Genomic DNA, 9,062 nt, shown 5'->3' with positions numbered 1-9,062 from the left:
TCAAGAAAAACAGGAGAAGGGGACTGACAGCTGAGACCAAACTTTCTTGAGAGAAACGAACAGAGAGGATCAGAACACACAGCCATAGCTGCATTCTGGCATGCCAGTCCATATGATGTTCCCGCTTTACGCCTGGGATCTCTCCACTCCCAGCCCCACTTTCCCTCCCTCCCTCCTGGCTGGGACCCCAGAGACATGGGTTGAGGCTCCTGGCTGGGATGCTGAGGATGACAGAGTCCCCGGGGTCATGCCAGTTTTAGGGGAGCTGGTGGCACTCATGTCATCTGTACCCAGGCAAGAGGCCCATCCCTTCAAAGCACCCACCAGCCCGTGACAATGGGCTGTGGCGAAGCACAGAGGAGTCTCACCTTGCCGAGAAGTGGAAAGAGGGCCCCGAGCTCCCCCACTCCCATCCACACCGATCGTCTCCCTCGGGAGTTGTAAACCTGGGTCAGCACCTGGCCAAAGCGGGTGACATCTCTTGTCCCCTGAGACCAGCATCCCAGCCCTGTCCTCGTCCTGTCTGATGGCTCCGGGTCACTTCTCATCCATCCCGGGGAGGTGTCTCCACAGGGAGGTGGTGGGTTGCCAACCATGTGGAAAAGATGAAGAGGGGGAGGAAGAATGGGGAAGGCTTCTGGCTGGACACCCACTATTGCCTTCACCCAGGGTACCAGGGCACATGGGCTCCGGGCTGGGCCGGCAGAGATACCTCCTGCAAAGGCTCAGCTGGCAGATGCAGAGTTCTTTTCCCAGAAAGAAACCCTGCACCAGATGAAACCTTGCCCAGCTCAGGGCTGACTCCGGCCCTCGCGGGAGTGATGCACTAGGGATGTGCTATTACCTCCATCAATGGTCTCTGGCCAACAGCGGCCCCTGTGGGGCTTTCCAGATGTCTGGGAGCTCCAGGGGCTTCTGCCAGGGGTTGGGCCCTGCGTGAGTAGTGTGTGAATATTTTTTGAGGCAGGGAGTCCAGCTTGACCGTGAGAAGCCAATAGCCCAGCCGAGATGCTGTACTCCCCCATTCTGCATTGGATTTGCTAATGCTCTGACCAGGCTATTGGTGAAACACTCCCAGAACATCCAGATGAAAGCATTTCATCCTTTCCCCGCATCCAAGAAGGTATTCCTTCCAGGGATTAATTAGTAGATTAAAATGATAGAAAGACAAAATTATTACGATTAGGCACAAGCCCTCTTGAAAATGTCTCTCTCTTGCAGATCTGCATGCTGTGTCCCAGCACACACTGACCTCTGTCAAAGGGCTGTGGGCAGTGGATTCACCCCCCCCAGATTGATTCCCTTAGTGGGAAAGACACTGGTGTCAGGATTTGGGTGGACAAGAGCTACCTACGGTTGCCTTAAACACCAATCCCCAGGCCTGAAAACTCTGACCATGTGTCCTGCAGTACTCTGCACTCACGGGAGAAGGAGGGTCCCTTTGCTGGGGGGGCAGTGACTGTGGTCTGGGAGTGCTGGCAGCAGCTGCAAAGCCTCTGAGCACGCTGGAGGTGAAAAAAAATGGGTCCAGAGCAGTGGGAAGAATAATGTGCTGACATGGGGACGCTGCCGTTTCATAATCTCTCCCCCCGGGGATTCATAACTTCTTGCCAGTCCCCATCAGCTTACCAATACTCTCCCCGCCATGCCGATAGCTCCCTGCTGCGGATCGGTGATGACCCACCACCTGCCAGAGACCCCACAGCCACCACTGCCTGTGCCTCCTTGGTAAAGCGCTCCTGCCAAGCCCTGCTTCTCGAGGCCGGGGCTGGCCGAGCCTGGATGTCTGGATTAATGCAAGCAATGCAATGAAAGCTGGAGTGATGAGGGCTGCAGCCTTGTTTTCTAGCCCTGTCTAAAAAAGCCATCACATTTTGCCTGACAAAAATTGTCCTTCTTAAACCTGAGTCATTTAACAGTTCCTTGTTCTGATGCTCAGTAATTTCTTCTTTTTCACTTGTTCCCCTCCAGCAGGACCCAAACCCCAGCGGGAATCAGGAGGCAAATGGGCTGGCAAAGCCATAGGCAGAAAGCGCATGTCCCTGCAGCTTTGGGGGCTGAAATCCCTTCCCTGCCCACTCTGCCCAGCACCCACGGGACTCCACAGCCCCCGCTGCTCCCGGAGGCATGGGCAGAGGCACAGAAGCAGGGCAAGACTTATTTTAGGGCTACCCAAAAGGAAGAGGATGCTTTTCTCAGTGCAACAAGAAAAGGAGACATTAAAAGTGTCATTTCATCTTCTGGGCAGATTTGAGGGATTTTTATCAGCTCTCTTTTTGCTTTAGCTCTGGTTAATTTGCTCTTGAAGCATTGACCCAAGGCAACGCTGAGGTTTGCTGCTAGCTCAGTTGCAGTGCCACCTCCCCTGCCTGTGCTCTGTTACGTAGCAGAGAAGGAATCCCTAGCAATTATAACTTGATTATTTTACTGAATGTGTGATTACAAATGGGAACCGCAGAGCCCGTTAGGGCTCTGAGTAATGAGCACTGCAGTCAAGATACAATTAAAATGAGCCCAGGCTCCTCTGGCCCCAGCTCTTGCTCCAAAGGCTGCTCAGAAAGCTGTTCGCCTGCCCTTCACCCCCCCAGTTATTTCTCAGTGACCAGAGGAAAGATGGTAAATTTCAAAAGGGGAAAAAAAACCCACAAACCAAAACATAAAAAACACTTGAGAAATTTCCAGGCTGCTTTTTTTTTTTTTTTTTTTTTTACAGGTTTTGTTCTGCTCAGTGGTGGTGCCCCCCAGGACAAGCAGGGACGAGCTTTCCTGCTCCTGCCTGCGGGTGGTCACCAGCATTATATTAAGTTGCAGTGAGCCTGGCGAGTGGCAGATTAGGCTGGAAATTAGAAAACGCGGCAGGGATGGGATGTCCCCCGAGAGGGACTCAGCCATAGAGGCGGGAGATGCTGGCGCAATCAAACTGGCCCCTTCCCAGCCACTGGTCATGGTGATTTGGGGTGTCCCGGGGGTTGTGCTGGGGCTCCAGTGCCCAGCGAGCCAAGCCTCTGGTGGGGCAGGACAGCTGGCTGCTCGGCTGCTTGGCTGCTTTCATTACCATGTGTTTTCCCAAAGAACTTGGTGTCACCCCAGTGGGCTTTTCCCAGCCTCTTGCCTAGGTGTGCTGCACATCAGAGCAGGGGAAACAACAGCATCTCCACTGCTGGCTGCCAGGTAATTCCATCCCTGCTTCCTGCACCTGGAGACCAAACGGCATGACTTTTAGGCAGGATGACCTTCTGGAGCGTGACATATTTCTGATTTTGGAATCTAAGGGGCTGGCAGCAAGCGAGAGCTGCAGCAATGCAGTCAGAGGCAAGACACGCAGCAGTGCCAGCAGCAGCTCTCCAAGGCTGCGCAGCTCTTGCCCAAGCCCAGCTCCTGCACAGATCCAGCCTGCTGTCAGGGAAAGATGGTGCGAGTGAGTCAGGGATTTGGGCGAAGCGGCATTCTCCCTGAGGCTGGAGGAGGACCTCAGGCTGAGATGGCAACTGGTGGCATGGAGCCTGCGAGCCACCGGCTCCTCCTGAGCCTGGGAGCTCAGCACGGGCTGGGGAAACCCAGGTGGGAGGGAGCCGGGTGACTGAGAGCAGTGCTATGAGCCAAGTCAGAGCACCCATGGGTGCTCTGCTAAACATCAGTCCTGTCCTGTTTCCCCTTGAGTGACCTTGAGTCTGCAGAAGATGATGACCACAGTGACAATGCAATGGGTGAGAAAGGGAAGGCGTCACAGCATCACGGCAGCAGAAGCCGTCAGCAGAGAGCACCGGGCTGGCCAGCCACACACCTGAAATGCAGGGTGCAATGTCACACCTTCCCATCCACGTTCCAACCATGTTGCTCCCCAAAATTACACCTCGGCAGTGTAAACGCAGAGCAAAGACATGAGGGATGCTTCAGCCCAGCCGTACAGGAGGTGCTCTGCCTGTGTCTGCTAATGTTGGCATGTTATTGTGTTACTAAAACATGTAGAAAACAGCTCTGTAGACTGCCATATCTGTGCTCCCAGCGGTTATTTTAACTCAAGTAAATAGCATAGTGGAAAAATCACACATTCAATGAAGTACATGGAAAAACCCTCTTGTACAGAGATATTAATGTATCACCTGCAACCTCAAGTGGCCGATGCTGTGGGTGACAGTTCATTGCACACACCTGGGTGCAGCTGGGTGCTCCGGCAGGAAAAGGGAGGCGGGAGGAGGAGGGAAGGTGAGGAACACGAAGGAAATCTGGGGTGCAGGAGCCCATGCCAAGGCAGAGCCCCGGCTCCATGCCCTTAGGGCAGGCATGGGAACAGTGAGCTCCTGCCTCCCCTCAGCTCTCAGCTCAGGTTGCTGCCTTGCTCGGAGCACACAGAGCAGAGAAGGGAAGGGAGTCCAAGAGCTGTCAGTTGTTGTTAGCGCTATGACATCTCTTAATAAGGCCCATCTGGTTGGAAGGCAGCGGATCCGGCAGGATTTCTGCAGACCTGATGGTGAATGCTTTTGCCAAGGTTTTACAATCAGCATTAATAAACACGTCAGGGCGGCATTTGGCACTGTGAGCTCAAACTTCCCAGGCTGAGACTGAGAAAAAACAGAATTACAGCAAAAAACCTCGCTGTACAGCAGAGGTCCTGGGCAACTTGTTCCACCTTCTGAGATGTGCAGAACCTGCACAACATGCAAACACCCACCTAGCTGTGGGTCACTTTTGGTGGAGTAGCTGGTTCCCATGGCTGCCCCATCTCACTGGGAGTGCGCACACAGATCCTGCATCCTTAATCAAAGGGCTGACTGGGCTGCCCATGTTTTTCACCAGCCTTTCATCCATAAAGAGTCCTTTATCCGAATCTCCATCCTTCTCGTCCTGCATGCCCGTGCTGCAAGGGACACGGGTGGCTGCGTGGGGCGATAAGCACAGCATGGAAACCCCTGTCTTCAGGGAAGAGGGATTGTGGGGAGACTGCAGGGATCAAACCTGCCATGACAAACCTGTGTCTTGCCCAAAGGCGGGACACGTCATGCAGGCAGTGGGCACTTTTAAAGCAGGATGGCACTGTATAGAAAGTGTCTGGGAGGAACAGCTGGACCCGCAGCTGTGTAATAGTGGCAGAAAAAGCCCGTGTGACTTAGGGAAATGCTGCATTCGGGGATGATGAAGGGGTAGAGCTGAACCAAGTGGCTATCGATGAATCACCAGGCTCTAGGGAACATGCTAGCGGGTGTTTAAACTACTCTGTAAAGCTTGGCTCTGTTCCGGCAGACATTTGGGCATTGCAGGAATGGGCTCTGCTGCCCATTCTCAGGCTTCTCCCACCAAAGCTGGGGAAACGGCACAGGGTGGAAAGGGGAACCGAATGCCGCAGTGACTGGGGGAGGACCCCACAAGCTGCCGCCCCCGAGGCAGGGGAAGGGACCAGCAGACTGGTGCCTTGGGCTGGACCACCGGAGCACGCAGTCCCAGTGTGGCGTGTTGGCGTGAGCTGAGCTTTGCCAGGACAGCCCTGCCCCGGGATCCGTGGAGCCGCTGGGGAAGCATGGTGGAGTCTGCTGCTGCATGGGGTCAGAAGGAGCTGGCGGATCTTTGTTTGCTGCCGTCTTCTGCTCCCGGCTGTGCCCGCCAGACTTCTAGTTTCGACATGCTGTGCTGGTGCTTATGGCACGAGGAAGGTGAGGAGCAGCGAGGCTGGGGTGCTGCGAGACACTGGCACCCCCAAGGCACCCCTCTGCTCCTGCCTACACCTGGCTGGGGGCTGGGGGGTCAGCTGCCCCCAGCTCCTGTGCCCTGCAGAGCCCCGAACGGTCCCTTGGGTACTTTGGCCTCTCTTAAGGGAGCGAGATTAAATTAGCTTAGTTAGAAACCCTATTAGGCTGAGTAGTGTGGAGCGCCAGGCTGCAGGGGACACCAAGACTCCCTGTGGCAGGCTTCACAGGGCTGCTGGTGGGGACAGGGGGGTCCCTGAATCAAACCGCCTCAAAGGCATTGATCCCACGCATCCCTGCAGATGCCCTTTGTGTTATTCCCACAGCTGGTCCAGACAGCATCCCTGCCATGGCTCATCTTCCCCAGGGTCATGGTGCTGGGGTGTAGGTCTCTCCCCAAAGCCTGCCCTGTTGTACCTGAGCGCTGGCTGGAGCACTCCTTGCTGTGAGCGATAAGAATCGCTTTAAGTACATACTTCCTTAAATCCCTTGAACTCCTGAATTAAAATAAGGATGTGGGATTTAACTTGGAAGGTTTTGAAGCAGATATTTTTGTTATACATCATCATGCATGTCACGAGTCTAAAATATTTGGAAGGGCTGTATAAATAGTCATTTGATCACCTTTTTTCAGCTGGCTCCTGCTTCCCTCTATCTCACAGCTGCCACAGAGCAGGGAAATGCACGTGGCACTCGGGAACCTGCAGTTTTACTTTCGGTTACTTTCTGTGTTTCCATGAGAGATGCTGTCATGAGCCTTGTTTCATCCAAAGGACCAGGGCATGTGAGGATGCTGCTTCCCCAAGCATCACTCAGACACCTGTAGATTGTCAGGACAAAATTGTTGGCACTGAAACACCATCATGTTACTGGGAACTACACCGTGCTCTGGGCAATTGTTGTGTCAACCCCAGAACTGCTGGCATGTGAAACAGGGGAATTTTCATGACATTTTCAGTGGAGAGAGGGAAAAAATAAGCCAGAAGTTGTTTCCCACCTTGACAGCTGAACCAGCCAGGGAGGCCTGGGAGCATGGCTCGGGGTGCCCCACATCTTCCTCCCCATTAACCCACTCCCAGGCATCACCCCAGGCCAGTGGCTGGTAGAGATACCCCAAGGTCTGCACCCCGAAAATGCCCACCAGGCACTGGGGGCCGGGGCAGGGAACAGCTCTGATGCTCCCAGGGTTTGGGTTTTTTTTAAAGCTACGTCAAGAAGATATTTCTATTAAAAGACCTTCTGGGTCTGAGATGTGAATCCACAGCCGCAGCCAGCCAGCTTGTCTCAGTTTCAGCTTAAAACCCTCCTCTGCTGGGCTGCTAGGGCCAGTGCTGCAGCCACCAGGAGATGAGAAATATTTGCCATATGCTGAGGGATTACTGTATAAAACCGAGATGCTTGGCTGCACGCCAAGGTACAGGGTTTCCAAATAGAGTCTGAATCCTGGACAGAAAAGTTCCAACTAAATATAGCCATGACAGCCTCAGAGTTGACTTCTTTTTTTTTTTTTGGGGGGGGGGGTGAGTTCACTTAAAATAGCCTAGGGTTTTGGGCTTTTTTGTGCCCTGCCGAGGGGGCAGGTAAAGGCATGTTTACAAACAGAGGTACAAACCCAAGGAGACGGTGGGAGGGGGAACCTTGTCCTTCTTCCCACCCGCCCTGGGATGCTCCCAAGGGATGGAGGGCATGCTGGTGCAGAGTCCCTGGGCTGCTTCCAGCCCCTGAAAAGGAACCAGGGGAGGCAGCTCCATCCTCCTCTTCCTCACGCCCTGCCCAGGAAAGGGCTATCTGCCTAAAAAACATTGCAGGGAACCAAAAAAGTTAGGGGGATCCATGATGACACAGGGGACAAGAGACAAGCAGGTGGCCTCAGAGAAAGGCTGGCACCTGTGGGGGCTTGCTCACTTGTAGCTCAGCAAGAAGGAACTTTGCCGGGTGGTTTCGGCAGAGCCGGTCGTGCTGCTGGGAGCCAGGAGTGATGGGAGGCTGAGAAAAACTCGGCGAGGAGATGGTGCTTTCACTTGGAAAAGGCGATTTGGATTTTCTGGGCTGCCAGCCCTTCTCACACCTTTCTGAGATGTGGGCTGGATTACTCAGCCATAGACCTACCAGCAAATGCAGAAATGAAATCAAAGCCCAGCACTGGGATGAAGCAAGGGGCCGGGATTTTAGCAGTGCTGCACGCTGGCTGGGCCAGCTGTCGGCTTTGGGATGGAGCAGGTCTGGGTGCCCTAAGTGAAATACTTTTGCAAAAGCCCATAGAAAAAGCAACAAAGCCTAAACATCTGGGATGGGAAAGCAGGCGTCGGATGCACTCATCACACCAAGCACAGCTCGCTGGGAGGAAGCACTGGAGAGAAAGCGGTGCGGACTCATCCTCAGAAACACAAGCAGCATAGCTCCTGCTCATGAGCTGGCCACGTGCGCTCAAGGCAGCAGGATGCTGAAAATTCTTTAAAGGGTTGGGGAAGAAAACTCCCAGAAAGCCATAAGTCATTGGCTATATAATATCATATATATATACAATGTATAACAGCGTAAGATACTGTTAATAACCTTGATGCGAAAAAGAAGGAACCTACATGCGTGTTGGCTTGCAGAGTATCTACAAGAGCTTTCCAACACCTTTGCATTGCAGACTGTATTTTATTTAAGGGTTCAGAGGTCCTAGGACAGCTGATAAGGATAAAAATTAAGCAGATGCCCAAGACAGGTCTTAAATGAGGGTGGCCCTAGAAAACACGGGACATCTGAGATGGGCAAATATCGAATAATCACAAGTTGTCCAAAAGAAAAAAAATGGGTTTGTAGATTCTTATGACAAGGCAGGAAAGCAGCCCGAGGTGTGATCGCGCCGCAGCAGAGGAGCTGCTGGGAGATAGAAGTCTGGCTCTGCACAATTCATGTTCCTAAACAACAGCGTTGGGGAGGTCGGTGACATGGAGGAGGTATGGCTAATAATAACAAATACCGCTGGAGTTATACCTTACATAGATAAAACTGCTGCTGGAACCGGCTTTCTGAGAGCCCAGCGAAAAGCTTTTGTTTAATTTATGGGGCTCAGGCTATATTTAGCTGGCAGATCCTTGGGGTTTTATCTGGGATCACTCCTCCGAGGCAGCAGCTGGAACATTTTAATTGTTTTGCTCTGGGTTTGGGTTGTTTGTTTTTTTTCCAAAGGGAGAAAAAGAAAAGCAGGTGCCAGGGTCTGACCCCGCTGGCCTCCCAACACCCTTGGCAGTACCTCCCAGGACGGGGAGGGCAAATGGGCCTCAGAGCGGCTCCCTGCCTTCCTGGGAGAATGTCTGGGGTGGTGCTGGGGGGGTTCACAGGGCGAGCCCTTCTCCTCCAGCCAGGCCGGCTGGTGGGGGCTGTACCCAC

This window comes from Buteo buteo, chromosome 7 (assembly GCF_964188355.1).
Source record: "Buteo buteo chromosome 7, bButBut1.hap1.1, whole genome shotgun sequence".
Taxonomy (NCBI): domain Eukaryota; kingdom Metazoa; phylum Chordata; class Aves; order Accipitriformes; family Accipitridae; genus Buteo; species Buteo buteo.
This window is presented reverse-complemented; position numbering follows the sequence as displayed.